The sequence below is a fragment of the Periplaneta americana genome, chromosome 17 (assembly GCF_040183065.1).
Source record: "Periplaneta americana isolate PAMFEO1 chromosome 17, P.americana_PAMFEO1_priV1, whole genome shotgun sequence".
Taxonomy (NCBI): Eukaryota; Metazoa; Arthropoda; class Insecta; order Blattodea; family Blattidae; genus Periplaneta; species Periplaneta americana.
Window position 1 is genome coordinate 14475466 of NC_091133.1, and position 21235 is coordinate 14496700.

General features: G+C 34.6%; 1 protein-coding gene and 1 long non-coding RNA gene across 6 annotated transcripts in view; both read left to right on the forward strand.

Annotated features, from left to right (window-relative positions):
* Positions 1-21235, forward strand: part of LOC138693249 (zinc finger protein ZFP2-like) — a 107427-nt gene that overhangs the window by 66545 nt on the left and 19647 nt on the right. The gene's annotated exons all lie outside the window — the stretch shown is intronic.
* LOC138692610 (uncharacterized) lies at positions 13966-18900 on the forward strand. The gene is made up of 2 exons (XR_011330087.1): positions 13966-16842; positions 17096-18900. It is a non-coding gene; the product is annotated as an uncharacterized lncRNA (long non-coding RNA).

Genomic DNA, 21235 nt, shown 5'->3' on the forward strand with positions numbered 1-21235 from the left:
AGCTATTATACAGGTCATGTTTAGTTTAAATTAGTTATAAATGAAATGTTACAAGTCAGAAAACAATAAATTACTGGAATGAATATATATATATCTTGTGAATTATAAAGATTTCCTTCGCACTTTCATCACAGAAAAAGCATTGATGATGTTATCAAAGTCGATCTGACGAAGCACATCAGACTCAATGCAAAGAAATATATTGACATCTATTCACAGTTGAAACAAAATTGATTTGTGAAAGGCAAGCTGTAGTTTATTTTTAACCATTGGTTTTGTTGGTGGTATAATTATTACGAGTATTTCTTACTTCGTAGGATGTATAAAGTATATTGAAAAATAAACTCCGACTCTTTGCGAAATAAACTTTTCATATCAAATTATATAGTGCACATGGTGGAAAGTGATTAAATAGTATTGTTGACGATATATTATATTGGAAATGTAACTGAGAGTAGTGGTTACTATTCATAGCTACAATATAATAAACACATCCAATTAGATTTTGAACAATGCATTATTGTTGTGGTGGTGGGCGGCGGTACGATCATCCACTCCTCCTCTTTATCTTTCTTCTATTGGCTGCTTTCGCCAGGTGGACGGCACATTGGAAGGATTGGATGTGCGCAGTGGAAGACTTTTAGAAATGAATAGTGTGAATTTGTAAAACAAATATAATTAACAATAATAAATAACAATGTACATAAATGAAAAATGAAATAACAATAAATATGAAGTGGGTGAGTGAAAATAGGACAAACTAATCTGAAATGATATCCCCAGGATATGTAAATCATGTAAGTATTACAAGGCTGAGGCCATCACACTTATAAGTGATAAAACAATCTAATATGGCCGTCTCTCGACAATCAGTGACTAACCTATTAGCCATATGTTCATGAACCACTCTTTAAATATATATATATATATATATATATATATATATATATATATATAAACTATCGGAGTATGAATCTGAACACAACACCCAGCCGGCACATTAACTTAATACATGATCCATTCGAGCATAGATACCACTCAATCTGAGTAACCGAACTATAAATACATGTACACTCAATAAGAGAGAAACTCTACCCAGCATAAGACATTACATGACTGATCACTATACATTACCCATTCCACATATTGCTCACATAAACTTTGCAAATTGCACTAACACAAATCTCTGCACTTTACAAAATGAACACCCAACCGAGAGAGAGAGGGATGGAGACAGATACACGTAATAAGTAACGGACGATAATTTCAATCTCAAGGATCGTTTAAATAGCAACAAAACTCGACGCATATGATAACAAAATAGCGGCGAAGGAAACCAATAATCAAATGGAGCAGGGAACACACTAAAACAATATGTGAGACCGTAACCACTGCTCTATCACTCTAACCGTCTCGGAACATGAACTCACGTTTCAAATCATATCTCATTACATAATCCCCAGATACAATTTACCTCAAACACATATATCTCACAAATATGTTACTCATTGCAAATACTAAAACTTGCCCCCAAGACGTATTACTAGCAAGCGATGTTTCAAACTACGATCCACTAAAATCCCAAACACACACGACGCAATTTAACTACTCCACTGATCTATCTCCAGCACAAAGAAAGCCCGAGTCACGTTATCTATATCTGGCACGTAGCAAAATCCTAAGACTTGTTAAATGTTTCTGCCGCGTACGAGAGCTTGAATCTGAACCAACTATTTCCGTGTATGTCCCGCGTACGAGAGCCTAAGTCTTGTTAAGTGTATCTGCCGCGTACCGGAACCCGAGTGACGCTCCGTGTATCTCCATTAAAACAGGTAAACTCTCTCCCCCTCTATCCTCGTGAGACGTAATGAACCGGCCAATAAGGTTATTTGGAAAGAACAAATGAAGGGATTGATAGCGCTATCTATACAGTGACGTCTGAGAGCGCTCTGACGGATGAAGTGACGTACTAGATGAACGGCCGTGGTCGTGGGCACGGCTCATTGTTTATACAAGCAGTTAAATTTAAGGAGTTTCATAATATAATAACGTAATAAGGGCATTACAATATAACTATGCAGCTGCACACTTTCCTTTTACTCTCGCCACGACCACGACAGTGCGATAGCAAAACAACCGATTTCCACAAGGTGTTCAAGAACAAACTTCAGAAGAGATTTACCAACAAGTGTTTTAAAACATTAATTGTAACTGTAAAATGAAAATGAAAAAAAAAAAAAAAAAATAGAAAGCGGAAAGAAAAAAGGAAGCGAAAGAGAGAGAAATTGCTGCTCTAAGCAACTGCCTAGGTTTCCTTGGCCTAAATCCGGCACTGCGAGCATAGCACCTGTTATCCTAATTTAAATACCTCACCCTACGACACAATAATAATTTGTGAGTAATATTGCAAGATGTTCTTGATACAAGAAAAAAGAAAAGAAACTGCTGCTGTGGAGAACTATAGTTAGAGATTGAAATAATTCGCAAATTTTGAAAACATATATAACATATATTTTGAGGAAACAAACAATGTTTCTATATGAATACGAAATCGCGATGAACCACTTATTCCAGATTGATCGCAGAAATTTCGCGAATCGGACCAAATATATGGAAGACATTCGCAAAATTGAGTATTTTCAGTTTTTTTCTCTTTATTTCGAAATTATACAGTGAGAGAAGTACCTGTTTATTAATTTTCATTAATTATTATTATTCAGGTCCGTATTCATAGACATTCTTAGAGCGGGCTAAATAGCTGCTTCTGGTAACATTTTTCGTATTCATAAACCAGTGATAAGTGACAGTATGCGTGCTGAGCAGGGTTTGGCTGACTAAATTTTGGCCTCTGTCAGTTAACTTTTAAGTAGGCATGCTGATTTTTGTGACACTAGTAGTGGCGTGGAAGTCCCACAGTACCACATATTAAAATTGCATTTATTGAGCTATGTTAATGATAGTTTGCAGTTTTTATATAATTATAACTTTGTTTATGTACTAAACAATTCGTTTCAGTTTTGATGAAAAGAAACAACAACATGTTATATAGTCACCTTGGTTTACTGATGCACATTTTAATCGTTGCTAGTTTTAATATTGCAGGCTCTCACTTAATAGAATATTACAACTACACAAACATATACAGGTATTGTTTAATGCAGTTTTCTATAAGATACAATACATATCAGCACTACTACATAGAAAACAAGTTTAGAGAAATGCCCTAACTGTCCTACGGCATGGTTTATAAATAGTACTCTTGGTCAATTTTAATACAATTATTTTAGAACATTGCAGACAAATGTAGACATTACTTTCAAAGCAATACAAACTTTACTATGGTCGTCAGTCATTATTATGAACAAAAATATGCAATTTGTTTTGGTCATTCAAACTCAAGAGTTTGCGTATTTATGCATCCTGTTCTGTTTCATTCAGATGATTCACTTCGTCATGATCGGATTCTCCTTTTTCATCATCACCAGTCTACTTCGTCCATAAGCTTTCTAATTTGTGCTGCTTCTTCATCAATACTACACATTTTATTATTAATCACCGGCATGGCTCAGTCGGTTAAGGTGCTTGCCTGCCGGTCTGAAGTGCGCTCAGGCGCGGTTCAATCCTCGCTTAGGCTGATTACCTGGTTGGGTTTTTTCCGAGGTTTTCCCCAACCGTAAGGTAATGTATTACGAATCCTCGGCCTCATCTCGCCAAATACCATCTCACTATGACCAATCTCATCGACGCTAAATTAAATAACCAACTAAAAAAAAAAAAAAAAAACTTAACTGCCTTTACCAACAATAATAGACGAACTGTAAAAAACTAATCGAAAACAAGAAGAGTCTGGTATAATAACACTGTTATGTTAGTAGTCATGTGGGTGCCTGAAAAACCCCCAATGTCTTCGAGCTGATCTACAATGCAAACTAATAGCCTAACAATAGAAGCGAAAACATTATAATTCCGAAAACGATCTTTTAGGAGAGTAAATCAACATTCGTAACCTTGGGGACCTACCAGACTCTCACGCGACTACTTACGAGTTAAAAGGCGGGCTAGCTTATCTCTGAAAAATGGCTCACAATGGTGTTTATAACGTGGCTTTTCGTGAAATGAGACGAAGGAGGAAAACATACCTTACAAAATGTATGTATTTAGGACGTCAATTTTAGAAATTTAACACATCCACTATGGAAAATGCGTTACCGATATTGATAGTGTTGCTGCGTCCTAACCTATATGAAAACGAAGATGATCGCAGTTATCAATTTCAGTTGAGACGCAGTTTCTAACTGCAGTCCGTTATTAAGCTAGATGTAGTGATGAAAATTTAATATCGGAAGGTTCTCCTCAATATTTCCCTCTTATTAAGCATTTTTTAGAATATTGTTTTCTCTGAGTATTGTAATTGTTCTGATATAATTACGCCTACATACTATGGAGTGATGAAAATTCAATATTGGAAGATTTTCTTAAATATTTTTATATTATTAAGCATTATCAAAATAGGAAAGACTAGAGAATGATGGGCTTGCAGTGAAAACCCTATTCTTAGGCAGAACATGATGAATGAATAAAGTATTATCACCTTACTGATTTTTCTAAGTTGTATATTTTTTCTCATGTAATTAGGCCTATACATTATATAGTTATGAAAATTTAATATCCCAAGGATTTCTTCAATAGTTTTTATCATATTATGCATTTTTTAGTGTACCAATTTTTCTCAGTTTTATTGTTCTGATATAACACTGAACAACAAGAATTTTGCTCCGACTTAAAACAATGTGTCCCTTATGGTTTGATGTGCGCTGAATCCGAAAATGCATCTCTTTTCTTCGTGCCACGTAAGGTTTTTAAGATATACTATGATTTCACTTTTCGATAAGTGCTCCCCCAGGAAACATCTGGGATTGGTTGGGGGTATAATCCAAAACAAAAACTAACGTGTTTTATGAGTTTATGACTTATTTACGGTTTATTATGGTTGTTGGCACGTTATTTTATACTTATAATAAATAAACAGATATTGGTCCCTTCTATTAAGTAAATTTCATAACAGTTCAAAGTGAGGTCTATGCAGTGAACAAACAAGGGTGTGGTTTTCAGTATTTAAAGAAAAAGTTTATCAGTTTGAGTGGAGGAAAATTAAAAGAATACATTTTCATCAGTCCACAAATTCACAAAGTTATGGCTGACCCTTTGTTTGAGGGAAAACTTTCCGTTACAGAAAGAATGGCATGGCACGTTTTCAAAGACATTTGCTCAAATTTCCTTGGAAATTCTAGGGCAGATAACTACATAGAATTTGTTATGGAAATCATGTTAAGTGCATATGTCAAAATGGAGTGTAATATGTCTCTCATAATACACTTTTTACATTCTCATTTGAATTTCTTTCCTCCTAACTTGGGAGCAGTAAATGACGAGCATGGGAAAAGATTTCATCAAGAAATATCTGAAATGGAAAGGCGATATAAAGGAAGGTCATCATCCAGCATGCTTGCAGACTATTGTTGGTTCCTTGTAAAATACAGTCCCGGGTCTAGTTATAAACAAGTCATCCAGAAAATTATTTTAAATGTAAGTTCAAATTCCGAGATTTTTCTAATTATATGCATGAAATATTTTTACTGTTGTTGTGTTTTAAACTATGTAACATCATTTTTGTATCCAGTACACAAGTATTATGAGATATTTTGAATCCTTAGTGTGTTGTAATTTTATCAGTAGCAGCGAAAAATTAAAGCAAATAAGTTTTTTCATAAAAAATTCAATTCATTTCCCCGGAAAATGGTTTGTGATGGGACAATTTGGATTTTAAATTCAGATTTAGGGCACACATATTAGTAATATTCACCTATTTTTATTTCGGAGCAAGACAAAAAGTAAAAATTTGTTGTTCAGTGTAATTAGGCCTAGACATTATGTAGTGATGAAAATTTAATGTCGGAAGGTTTTCTTCAATATTATGCTCTTATTAAGTATTACTAGCGTAAAGTTTTTTTATTTTTCTGGTATGATTGGGCCTATACATTTTGCTGAAACTTTCCCCTTCTTAAGCAGTTTTTAGCCTGATTTTGTGAAGTATTATAGTCATGCTGATATACTTTAATTATACATTTTCCAGAAAATGCTTCCCTTAGCAAGCAGTTCGTTTCAGCTTACTGAGTTTTGCTAAATATTGATTGCACTAATATGATTATAAATTGATAACTCTTCTCTTATTAAGCAATATATTTCAGCTTATCGCTTTTCCTAAGTTTTATTGTAATGACTCATAACTAAATACTTTCCTCTTCATAAGCAATTTTTTTACACTTGATTTTGTTAAATTCTGTAATTGTATTGGTATTATCACTCACTACTTCTAATCAGCTGAAGAACTAAGAGTTCATCAAATACTCACCATTTACACCATTTTATGTATTAGACAATCACATGAAAACTATGCACGTAAATTGAGAACTGGTCACAATTTAAAAATAAATTTGATCTGGAAATTAACTACATAAGATGTTTTCTCAGATAACAATACACTACATTGAATACAATGTATATCTTTGCATTTCCTGTGGGTGTGAATGCCTGACTGAGCTATGAATACATTATCACGAAAACTAAAGCGGAATGGAGCCCAGAGACATGATGAAGGCGTGGAATCACGAACCACACAATATATTGCTTTCCCCGGCTGACAATAGCTAATTATTTAAAAAACACAGGTTTACATTGGGCTCATGTAGTCGCTAGTTGTACATTCTTGGCTTCAAGATAATTTGAAAAGAACTAATCATTTAGTATATATAGTTTCATGATATATTCTGTAGATTATTGGCATACATGCTCATCAAATCCTGGGGGAGAACTTCCACAAGTATGCATCAACAGAAAGGGATAGTATTCTCTAAATATTTGGGTACTGTAAATGAAATTATCACTCATGTAAACCTATAGGTTAAAACTTTGCTTAATTATTTTATTCACATTTTGCAATATACAACACAACTTTACATTATTTCAAAGTTTCATTCAAGTAAAATGTACATTGGAAGGACAATGAGAGAAAAGTCAAACGAAGTACATCAATGCATGAATGAACAAACTTCATTACAAAAGATATGAAATCGTATAAATTATATATATATTAACAATATTAAGGGACGAAGTATAAATCTTGATAATCCTCCTCGATCCTATGTTAACACATATCATACTGTATTCATCTCTGGTTTTAAGTGATGCAAATTACCAAATTATGGTTGAGTCTCATGCAAAAAGACTGACGAGTTACTGGTAAGGGACTAAGTATAAATCTTGATAATCCTCCTCGATCCTATGTTAACACATATCATACTGTATTCATCTCTGGTTTTAAGTGATGCAAATTACCAAGTTATGGTTGAGTCTCATGCAAAAAGACTGACGAGTTACTGGTAAAATTATCACAAGAAATGAATAGAGCATTAGGTTTATTCCTGTTTTGTGAAGAAAATTTGAAGGTTCTGAGGACGATATACGGACCAGTAAATGATGAGGGCAGTTGGAGGAAAAGGTATAACTATGAATTATACCAACTTTTTAAAGTACCAGATGTTTGCAGAGAAATTAAAGCTAGGAGAGTCAGGTGGCTGGGCCATATTTGTAGGAAGGATGAAAATGATCTTGCAAGAAATTGACTCTCACTATACCGTTTGGCACCAGAAAAGTAGGGAGACCTCAGCTAAGATGACTGGATGAAGCAGAGAAGAATGCAATAGCAGCAGATGTTAGAGGATGAAAAACAAAGATGTTAGATGGAAGGACATGGAGAAGCATCATTGGGGCAGTCAAGGAACCCGGCTGTAGAACCGAAGAAGAAGTGAAGAAAATTTAACTACTCTAAACCCAGTGAAATCCTGCTACCTGATATTAACCCTAAGGCACACGCCACCAGAAACCCAAATATCATTATATAATACACCTATCCAACCAACCAATGAGCCAAAATACTCAGGAATTTATCTTAGTCAGAAATTAACTTACAAAACTCATGCACACAAAACTCAGCATCAACAAAAACGGATTAATGTTCATGAAAAGACTTGTTTCCACAGATCAACACTAAATACAACATACAAATCTTACGTGAAATAGTTCTACATTATGCTCTGAAATTTTAATTACAGCACCATAAAATTATACAATTAATTTAGAAAAAGTCCTAAACCAAGATCTAAGAATAATTACTTGGGTGTGTTAAAACTGCTCCAATATTTGGAATGCAATCTTTTATAAACAGTAGGCCAATATGATGTGATATTGAAAAAAATGGAATAACATTGCATGAAAAGCTAAGAAGGCTTTTATGTCAGAATTATTGGAATATTTACTTAAACCAAAACCGAAATCTGAAGAATCAGGAAGGATACAATAAACTGGTTTCCTACAAGTTAAAGAAAAATATAGTCTTCCACAGTTGGCAGAAAAGCTTGGTATCTCCTCAATTCCCACTGGAATCTGTTCATTGCCACTATTCTCTACTTAATGTAACAGAAGAAATTAGTGAAAAAAATTCAAGTCAATAAATGATAATAAAAAAAATGCCGTAAAAATTAAAAATAATCTACACATGGTACACGGAACAGAATTGGCCCCAGTATATACACAAGGGTCATTAATGAACATAACCTGTAAACTCTTCTCCTTTTATATTTCTCTAGGAAAGCTATTCATACACGATGATGATGTACAGGCAATACTTACAGCTCTATAACAATTATTTTTTATAGATGTTCTATTAGCTGAGATGTTCTATTAGCTGACTGTAGCTCTGCTATAATTGCTCTAACACACAGTCATTTCAAGATAAGAGAATAATAGAACACTAGCAATGCATTAGAATATTAAAGAATCTAAACAAAAATGTTCCTTGACAATGGATTCCAGCATACTGTGCTGTAGTCTACAGGGTAAGGAGAAAGCTGATATATTGACCAAAAAGGAAAGCTAATCCAATAACAGTCGTCCTCAGTGGCCTAGGGATAAAGCACTCTCCTCTAAACACAGGGGTTGCGGGTGGAGTTTTCAGGATGCAAAAATCTTGAGTGCAAGTCCTCTGGGAGGGACTTCAAGCAGTGTGTCCCATGTCAGAGTTTTTGAGCACATTAAAGACTTCCAAGCCTAAATTAAAGCCTCTGGACTAAATTTCTCCTCTCTTGTGTTCTAGTAATACCTTAGTTGCATAGTAGTTGGCATTAGAGGCAATAAACTTACCATTTATTCCTCTGCCGCCATCAGCAAATAAGTGTACCTAAATTCCTTTGAATACTTAAACCTCCATCAGGGAATATTTTCTAACTCAGGAACTACAGGTTCGATGAATGATGAATCCAGCAACAAAAAATAAATAACCTGTCTTATAAATCAGCAAAACTCTTAACTGAAATTATAAAAAACACACACATACCTATAGAATTCACTGAACAACTATGCGAAAATTGAAAACACTACTAAAGCCCAACATACAGTAATACTAACAGTCCTCGATCTGATATAGTTGCCTCATTGAGCTTAGAAACTGGCCACAACTGTCCAGCAGCATATCTCCGTCGAATCAACTTGTTACACTCACTACACTGTGTAGCACGCAACAATACAAATATAATAATGAACAAGGAATACTTACTACTCTGTACCAAACTCCAGAAAATGATAGGGACCAGGATTGCCAGATTTTAAATTTACCAATGAGAGACGTTCTTTTTCCATCATTCCTAATACTTGTTCAGTCTTTGAGAGTGTTTTATGAGTATGGGCAGAGTTGATATGTCATGATTGTAAAAAAAAAAACTATTCCTTTATGTGAAGTTAAAAAACTAATACGGTTATCGAAATTGTGATTTTAATAAAAACATTCTAGAATTTACTTCCTCCTTGAACTGTTAACAGCAGATCATTACAAGATCTGGGAATAATTGAAACAGCAAAAGTAGACTCATAAAACTGCCGTTCCTACAATTCGTAAAGCCGTTTATTAAGTCATGTACGTAATATAGAAAATAGCTCTACTATTTGGCACTTTTCCAACTAAAGTTTTAAATTTGCTTGCTGAAGCATTACTCGCAACATTTACAACAAACCATAGGTAGCATTAAGCAAGTTCATTTTCAAAAAAAAAAATGTCTGCAGTATTTTAGATAGATTCCCTTGTGATAGGAAATAAGACTTTATAGCTCCAAAATTCCTTAGCAGCCTTTGAATTTCTGGAACCAAAGAAAGCCACCTTGTGGGCATTGACGGATAATTTCAGTCCCTTTCATATCAAACTAGTCAAGAAATTTGTTCCAAGAGGCATTTTTGTTGTTAGTGGATCTACTAAACACATACAGTTTCATTGCAAAACATTTTATTTTGTATTTTAAAGTATTACAACCATGTCTGAAACCGTTATTGTTCAAATGTTTTGGGCAACCAATAGCAACTATATTTTATTATGTTCCTTCAGAGCACTGTACTCATTTTTGTTCTTTCCAAAATTCACTGTAGTACTATTATCAGTACAGTAACGTCCCAGATCACATACAGATTACTCATTCCTATGTTAAAATTGGTTTGCACTTTGAAGAGAACAACCACCAGGATCGCCACCAGTCCACCATAAACGAACACGATATGGCAGTACAGTCGCTAATGCAATTCAAATGGGTGTTATGACGTGACTCCTTATGTAACAACTAGATGGCAGCATAGTAAACCTGACAAAAGTTGTTACCGTCAAAACCGATAATGCCGATCAATCGGGGTATATATGATCTAGAATGTCAACTGTTTGTAAAACATAAGTTATTATCTTTCTTATTTATAATGAACATTTATTTATAGTTTCAGAATCTTCACTTTATGAATTATAAAAACAATAATTTTGTTTCTACTCCTTGCTTAATGGTAAATAATCTCAACTCACAGTAATGGGAACATTTTAATGTTCCTTGTTTGGTATATCTCTTTGAATGTTAAACTTTTTTTTATTTCTGACATCCTGACATACGGTGCCATTAATACTGAAAATGGACATGAAACATTTTAAACTATTTTTGTCATCTGTGTTCTCTCATAGCTGTATTTACAGACTATCTTAGAATCTTGAAATAATTATCCTCCACAATCAGCAGACAATTTTATTGTGAGAATGTTTGACACAATGATATAGAAAGTTTCATTCCGCCCTGCTTACATTGTCTGCTTCTTTACTTACGCAACTCTCTAAAAACTTATCTTTCTGCATTGTTGCATAAGTTAATTTACATTTAATGTAATTATTTAAACAAAATAGTTACTAGGTAATGACAAAATTATACAGGTAATGTTAATTTTCTAAAGGCAGTACTTTTTGGGTGGGTCCTCCTCGATTCGAAGTATACGCAGGATTTTTGTGTGAAAATCGGGATATGTCCCACCAAATCAAATCAAGACATCTGGCAACCCTGACTGGGACAGAAGAATTCCAAGTTCCTAGATACTGCTGGGAATTTTGCAAGGAAATGAAGTAGACAAGAACTTCAAAACATCTCACTACTACTGCTATTACTACCACCGCCACCACCACCACCACCACTACCACCGCCGCAGCCGCTGCCACCACCCCCACCACCACCACCACCATTGCCACTATTACTATATTTCTAGTTTTTTTATTTGCTTCCAAGAATTTTTGACTTTGTCTTTAATAATATTCTATTTCTAATAAAAATGTTGATTTCTGGAATTGATGAAACTTCTCATTACTTTTTATATGGGTTTTGTTCTTTTCTTTTTGGAGGAGGGACTGTCTTCTTCATACTCTGTCATTCTAGATGACCTTGCAGTAGAATCCTATGGAAAGACGAAAAATGTTAAACCTTTCGCATACCATTGCACCCAAAAGACACTACTTATTATCGAAACTGTGGTTTTTTTAATTGTTTAAGTTCGAAAATTTATTACATTTTTTAAATTCTCCATTTGATCTTGTGGTACTCGACCCGCTCGAACCCATGTACACTTGAATCTGTGGTGACCAAGCATAATGTCCATCATAATGTACACCTGTCAACCCTTACCTGGCCCCAGCTGTGACTTTGTATCTTTGAATTTGGTAGTATCCTTGAACATAAGTCTCTTGAACATAAGTCTTTTCGTGCTGTAATAAGTACGAGTTTGACATATATTTTCTAAATCATTTACTGGCACTCTATAAACACACAAGATAATGAAATTTGATAGCTGACCACCAATTTGAATCCCAGAAATTTCTTATGCTTATGTACAAATAAAGCTAACCTGTTAAAACGTAATACGACGAACGCCAGTAGGGAAAGTTATCCCCACCCGCACCGCTCGGCACCTCGGTCGCCTGCTCTCTCGCTCTCTCTCTACTATCTGTCCCGCTTCGATGGATCACTGGATTAGACAACAGCATAAAACCAAAATGGGGACGCATTAGACATGTAGGCTACTACACAACACAACACAGCCCACCACATCTACTAGTACACAATACTGTACTGTACACAATACAATGTAATGTGGAACCAAGTTCCACTCCTCACTGAACGGCTAACATGATGTGCAACTTCACTCCCCTGCCCAAAACAAAGCCAATGCACACCATCAGTAGCATCGCTTTTCGGCGCTAATTTCATATTTCTCCCACAGGTTGGACACTCGTAATGACTAGCAAGTAGTCCATGCTCCTCACAGTACCTTACCATATCCACCTTCAAATTCTCCCTGCACAATTTGAGGAAGAAGTATACGTCTTGCATTTCTGCAATACGTTATGGCAGTTCCCTTAAACATAAATAGATTCATTTTCCCTTCTACCCCTAACTCGCCTCAGTAGCCAAGAGGTCTAAAGCGTGACCAAAGTGTAGCGTTTAGTTACGAACTTATTCGGATCGATTCTTACCCTCTGCGAAATCACAAAAAAAAAAAAAAAAAAACACAACCTCAATTTCCACTCTTTCCCGCTAGAGTGTGTGGTGAGCTTGTAGGGGACAGAGTCCGTGGATATACCAGAGTAGTGCAATCACCGAGTCGGCCGCCATTGTTTATCCTTTTCAGCATGCGTGGGATAGGAATATGTAAAGCAAAACTCGGATATTTTTAATTTGAAGGGCAAAAACTTCTAAAGGATCTTCTTACATTTTAGAACATTATTGTCAGTCAACATACTAATGTATAAAAACTTTATTTAATAATTATTACAGCATAAATATACATTTAAGTGTTCAATGCACTCCTTCATAAACGTCACAGTTATAGTATTACAGCAGCATGAACATAATAAAATTACAAGTAACAAATGAAAACAACAATGTTGCAAATAAAATAACAATAAATCTAAACATTTCCAACTGCATTCCTCATGCAAACTCTCCGGCTTCCGCATATAAGGGGACACTATACTGAAATTTCTCGAAGTTCATTAGTTTTAAGAGTTCACAACAGTGAAATCAGTAACTACCATACTTACGAAGCTAGATTCACCAAATTTTGATCACTGGTATATATGCTTAATAGTGACAAGTATACAAAATTGCATCCGCTTATGATACGTGGTTTGCATTTTATTAATTATGTTATTAAAATATTGAACCGCTTTATATAGAAAGTTGCTTGCACTACAATTTACATTATTCTTAAGTGATTTTCACTTATATGGCTCCTTACATACATGGAATCAAAGCTTACTATAAGATTTTGCTGTAAAATTAATAAGTAAATTACTAGAATTTTTTATTATAAAAAATAAAAAAATTAATAGTCATAAAAATTCCTAGTAATTTACCCATTCGCTGTACAGAAAATTCCAATAGTAATGTTTGTTCCTATGTATATAAAGAATCTTGTAAGTGAATATCAATGAAAAATAATGTAAATTGTGACGCAAGGGACTATTTGCATTATACACTATATAATTAAGTTATTAATAAAATGCAAACCACTTATCATAGAGAGAGACGAAATTTTGTACATGTGATTATCAACCACATATACAGTGATAAATATTTTGTGAGTTTAGCTTTAAAAATATGGAAGTTAGTAATTTCAGTATAATGTCCCCAAGGATACACTGATGTGAGATTTTGTCATTTTTGGTAAAAAAAATCGTTTCTTTGTTTTTATTTTTAAAAATTAATTTATGATCTAAAGATGCCCTCTGCCAATTTTCGTGACCATACGACCGGTCTATCAGCTGTTTAGGGTCACATTTTGAAAGGCTGCGGGCTCTGATGTTAATTTAAATTCTCTGTTCACGACCTCCACTCTGAATTCTGCGACCATTTTGGAAATTACGCTATATTTCATACATTATGTATTATATTAGATTTCCGATTGAGCCAGTGTAGCTTCTCGACTTCTCGAAATATTTCTTCATAGAATCCAACAGGTATTAGACCTACTTCAAAGGCTGCTTTCCTTTAAAAGATATTCAGTTACAAAGGAGAGCACAACTCTTGTCTAAAGGAAAATTCCACTTGTTGCTAGTAGCCATAACAACGTGTTTTCCATGCTTGGGTTTTGTTTGTGATACAAGAAATATTTGCAAGTTTCTAACAATTTTATTGTTAGTGTTATAATAGTGTCTACAGTCCATAGTGATTTGTAAATAATATTTATCCATTATACTGTTTTCATAAGATTACATAATTTTTTTAGTCATCTTTATTTACTAGTGTAGGTTACGTGTGCACAGCGTGGTAGTGTATATAAGGATAAGTTGTTTATATAATATGCTAGATCTATATGTTTCAAAATGCCTAGAAAATAAAAAAATACAGAGACCTGGTTCATTATTATTATTATCCCAAACTTTTGAAGTCAGTTTTCTCCACTTTAATTTTCTGTAAATTTGCATTGCTAAAAATGCTACTCTTTCTACAGATTTTGTACTACATGCATGATTTTTTGTAGAGGTTTTTGAATATGTTCTCAACAAAACTTACTATTAGTATTATACCTAACATTCATATTTTTTGTTGTTGTTGTTTAGTCAACTGTCCGAAGACAGGTTTGAACCTCATAAGTACCACCAATAAGGAATCACTCATGAGACAACTAGGCCAGGCGATAATGGGGTAGGGTGGCAAGCTTCTTTCCCCCTCCAATGCATACTTCGCCGATTAGCTACATATTCCACTGATCATACTTCAGATGCTTACAAACAGTTGTCCTTCCTCTGACACATATCGTCAAGTGAGATGTACTGCCTGAGTATATATATATGCATATCAGCCATAAGAGGTATTTTTAATATTAATTTTTTTACGCTCGAGTTGAATTTTTTCTGTTTTTACACTTTTAATGCATTAAATATTTTTAATTATTTTTTTGGTAAAATAAAGAGGAACATCGTATAGTAAATTTCGTTTCTGAAGGTCTGACACGTATGTAGACAAAAATTCTGGCCAAAATAGTAGGAATTTTTGAAAACCTAAATTTACAAAATTTAAAATTACAAATTAAAAGTACAAAATTTCAGAGACTTATTTACAATAGTTTAGAAAATTGAAATTTCACATCAGTCTAACCCTAATAGGATTTCTAGTTTCTACGGTCTTTGTATTTTCCAATCGAGCCAAACAATACAATCTTGTCTCAAGAATGAATTCAGAACTTCACAAATATATTACGTCATTCTTGCAAATAACAAGTAGGATTAAATTCAGAAATGCTTGATTTCAAAGGGAGAAAATGGTAAAAATTTGACACTGATCCTAATTGATACGTGATTTTCATTTGTTTTATGTAGAAATATCATTGCTGAAACAACTTACAGTCTAGATTAGTTTTATAAAAATATTTTGGGGCCCAAATTTTGAAAAAATAAATATCAAAATACAGTCATTCATTAATCTCACAATATATGCTCACTTAGGTAGCGGATTGTTCCTTTTTATATTTATAGTCACTTCTTTCCTTTTTCCTTATTTCTTTCACCAGAGAAAACAAATGTGCTCTTTTTTCACGTCTCTGTGAACAGTTCTGAACACAGCAGCACTGCATTTTTTCGCATTTAAATTACATTTTTTCCCTATACAACTGTATACTGCAAAGCACGCGCTGGACTAACAATGGCGGATTTGTCGGCATTTGCCGGCTCAAACGATTGCGGTACTCTGGATATCCACGGACTCTGGTAGGGGAAAAGTGGAAAGGGGTCGTGGGCGGAGCTTAGTGTTCGCCGTATTACGTTTTTACCAGCTAACCTCAACTAATGCTATATCTGACGGAGAGAATAGGGTATCTCAGAAACCTGTAGGTGTACTGCCCTCAGTTTTGATAATTCTAGTGTACGAGATATTATGTTATGGTACGATTGATGTTTGTGGCCCGATCCCCTATTGGTTAATTACAAGCCATATTAACTTGATATTCATACAAAGTGCATATGGTAGCTGAGTGTAGGCCAACCATGCACTTTCACGATAGTTGTGAATTACAGTAAATTATATTTTCTTTGAGTAGCCCTACAACTAGCATTATCAACTATATTCGTAAATGATACATTATTTACGTTATATTATAATTACCACGTGTTCAATATAGCCTTGGGTGACAATCATACCGGAGCCACATTTAACCCTGCGTTAGTGTGGCACTGTGTCAGAGACCAGCCTTAGAATAAAGTTACTTCCCCCCCCTCCCCCATCTACTCAAGAACAGGGGTTGTACTTTTGTGTAGCTTTCTATTTTATTGTCCTTTACATACCAGAGCAAGGACATTTACAAGAGATCCATTTTTCAAGCAAGACGAGGCGATCCGGTATCAGAGATCGACCACACTTTTGCTGCAACTTGAACATCGACAAGGAGGTATTTCTAACTTTCATATATATAGATTAAATTTAATAATCTTCATATTTTGTTAATTATAATTACAATAATTATAGTAATTTTAAGGAGATTAAGTGTAAAATTACCATATTGATGAAAAGTATAATAATAAAATAAGATATAGGTCTAATTTACGTTCATCACATTATTATTATTATTATTATTATTATTATTATTATTATTATTATTATTATTATTATTACTATTATTAATGTATGTGTGTATGTTCTAGATATAATGAAATATGGACAAGAAGAAAGTCGAATTCAGAGGCTACTAGAAAGTGCTCAAACAGATTCCGAATCTGAACAGTGCCAGATGACGAATCAGATGCTGACGAAGACAATATCATAGAGGCGAGAGAAGAGGATTCCAAAAGTGAACAAAGAGCGAGACGCTGATGAAGGTGCAGAATCTTTACTGAAACAGTACTTCCATGGAGGTAAAGATTCTTTATTTTATTTTGGAAAAGATAACTTCAATTGGAGGATTCATGCACCCTCGAAAAATATAGAACTAGATGGAAGAGTATTATAACTCACCTACCCAGAATTTGAGGGTCTGTTAGAGAAAAAACTGATCCCCTTGAATTTGGAGGCATTTCTTCGATACTGAAATGAGTGACATAATAGTTAATTACACGAATCAGCATATCCAGATCTGTGCACGAGGAAAATATGAACAGGAATATCACACTCGTGAATGATCGTAATGAAATACAAGCTCTATTGGACATTCTCATCTTGGCTGGGGTAAAAAATCTAATAGGGTTAATATTTCCGAACTGTTCTCTATGGATGGAAATTCCTCAGAAATTTTTCGTTTTGTGATGTCTCAACAACGTTTCTCCTTTCTGCTGGCTCACCTTCGATTTGATGATGTGGAAACCAGACAAGAGAGACTACAATCAGATCGACTGGCTCTAATTCGCGATCTTTTTGAACTCAGCCACAGCCAGTATATGACAGTTAATGAAATGCGTCTAGCATTTAGAGGGAAGGCTGGATTCCATCAGCACATTTCTTCGAAGCCTAGTAAGTAAAGAATCAACATTTTTGCCTTATGCGACGCCAAACTATTTTATACTTCGAAAATGGAAGTTTATGTAGGGAGGCAAGCAGAGGGATCGTACTATGCTGTCAGAAACTTTCCAGCTGACGTTGTACAAGGGCTGATACGACTTATTTCTGGAACAAACCATAAAGTTACAACAGGCAACTTGTTCACAAGTGTTTATCTGTGTGAAAGGCTTCGAGAAGATCTTAAACTGATTCTTGTAGGCACTATAAGGAAAAACAAATGCCAGTAACCACCTCAATTCGTTCAGGGACAATCAAGGCCTATTCCCTCCAGTATTTTTGCATTTCGTCAGGATTGTACTCTTTTTTTTTTTTTCACACATTCCATATAAAGGAAAGAATGTTGTGTTGATATCTTCGTTGCATAATGATATCATTGATGAAGAAAGAGGGAAACCAGATATAATTCTGGATTATAACAAAACCAAAGGCAGTGTCGATGTCGTGGATCAACTATGCTCACAACGTGGCAAGAAATAGATGACGTTGGCCTATGGTACTCTTCTGTGCCATCGTAAACATTGGAGGTATCAATAGCCAAGTCGTATTCAGTCTGAATGCACCAACACAAAACATTGTGCGAAAAAAGTTTCTCACGGAGGTGGGAATGATACTTGTACAAAATCAACTTGCTAACCGTGCCACTATGACCAACATCCCAAGACAGCTACTGGAGAGGATTGCTGCTATTTCGAAAATTCAACGCAAACAAGAAGAACCCTATTCCCTGCCGGCCATTGGAAGATGCCATGTATGCACATTGAAGCAAAACAGAAAAACTAAGTACCACTGCAGAAAGTGTAACAAATTTCTGTGTCTTCAATATATTGAAGTACTGTGCGAAGATTGTGAATGAACAATGAACAGAAGTGTGTAACTAATTTTATTGATTTTTTTTCCTATTTTTATTTTGGTTTTCAGTGTTTTGTTCACAATAAATCAGAATTTTGGCTCTTGATTTATTAAAAAATTGCAGTTACTTCGTACAGATTGTAAGTTATAATCCTATGGTGTTATGGCATATGCTAATATGTACGTTTTCTTTATATTACAGGAGAACAGTTTTAAAGTGTACTGTTTCAGGAAAAATCAGGCATACATTAGAAGGAATACTTCTTTATTAGTATTACTATTAACTACTAATTTGGGTAGACATGTCCTGTTTTCCCATAACGATAAAAACAACATTTGCAATATATCTAGACAAGAAAATATTTTTGCCAAAATTGTACTTATCAGCTTCTGTCATAACACCACAGAATCATTTATACATTGTATATATCATGACTTCCCAAGATGAAATTTTTCTCATCGTGCGTAGAATGGGGCTTTCCATATTGAGAGGATAAAACGGTAAATTCAATCAATTTGGTGACATGGTGGGTAGCTGATGAAAAGAAATTTATACTGTATTGTAGAAAGAAATACTTTTCCTTTTTCAAGTTTCGTTGCCTCTACAATACATGAAGAATGGGGTCTATGTTAATAAAATCCTCAAGTGAAATGACAAATTTGAACCTAGGACCCTTTACCAAAATGTTACTAATTGAAACCTGGATCTCCACACTGGAGTCGATTCCATATTCATAAATAGGCCTATAAGTCTCTCTCATATCTATTACCACAGGTACAGAATTTAGAAAAGAAATACTCATTGGAATGACAAGATTTGAACCCAGCACTCAGGACAAACCATTCTTAACAGAATGCCTATATTTATATTAGAGTAGTCCATAAACTTCACAATAATCCTCTGTCATCTCTTCACGGTATTTATAAGGATTTTCAGTTACAATGAATGGGACCCAGAATTTAACAATTTGTACTGTAACAAGACTCAAACCCAATACCTGGTACCTACCTGTCCTTAAATTGAACCCAAGGTTTCTCAAAATTTAAGTCAACTATCTTACCCACAATCATAACAAAATTAAAAATAAAGACTATATTGGTAGGGTGGTCTGAGAGACTGGCCACACTAAAGATGTTGCAGTGTTGAGCCACATTTACACAGGGTTAAATAAAAAGGTTTACCACAAAGTAATATCATAGATCTGTTTATTTGAACGTGCCATAAGAACCAAAAAATCTAACCTCATATGTTACCAGTACCCGTGAATCTGAGTCGTGTTTTAAATTACTGGCGGCTTTCTTTCTATTTCGTTCAGAACATCATCAATTTCAATTCCACTAGTTGTGTTTAGTTATTTCTTCAACTAAACGTTTATTTACTTAGAATACTGAATTAGAATAATTTATTCTTTCAGATCCAATAATTCATAATAGTTAGGTCTAGGCCTAACCTAAAAATATTACCTACGATATTATAACGACATTTGTACTTACGTTTTGAACGTCTGTTTTCTTCTGTAGTCGAATTACCAGCATGCTTTCTTATATCAGCTTCCATTCCCATGTATTTACTTTTTTACCACAGAACAGAAAACAAACAATTGATTGTAGCTAGTTTAGATCACCAATAACCTCTAATAACAAACAGAAACACGCAGAATCGAGTGTGACAGCTACGAATCTGCTCATGCGCAGTAGAATTCCCAGCATCATGTAATAGTTTTCAAAGATGATCCACTGACCAATTTAACCGTGACCATTGCCATGCTAACTTTACGGTATCCATAGTTGTTCAATGGCTAAAGTGGTAAATTCAGTGTTGAAACTGCTGATTTTTTTGACTCAGCATTGAACTATCTTCAACAGTGGTTTTTATTCATGGGATAAATCGGCTTGGGTAGCGCAGTTGGTATAGCATTGGCCTTCTGTGCTCGAGGTTGCGGGTTCGATCCTGCCCCAGGTTGACGGCATTTAAGAATGCTTAAATGCGACAGGCTCATGTCAGTAGATTTACTGGCATGTAAAGGAACTCTTGCAGGACAAAATTCTGGCACACCAGCAATACTGATATACCCTTCGGCAGTTAAATAAACCATAAATTAATTTTTTGATGGGACAGCTGGACAGTTTTAATTGGATGACCTTAAACACAGTTCCCAAGTGGAGTGATACAGAAGAGAGAGAGTGATACAGCTCTTTCAGAATCTGAAGTGTTTGATCAGTTTGTTTGTCTGAAAAAATTGGTGAGTACAAACTTGGGTGTTATGAATGGGGAAGCATAAAAGTTCTAGACAGGCAGCTTACATTTTTGGAGAATGTAAATAATCCAGAACAGCATTCAGAATTACTGAAAATCTGTCAGTATATTTTCGCTGTGCTTGCTCACAATGGAAATCTTGAATGCATATTTTCTCTGATAGCAGCACAATGGACTCATGAAA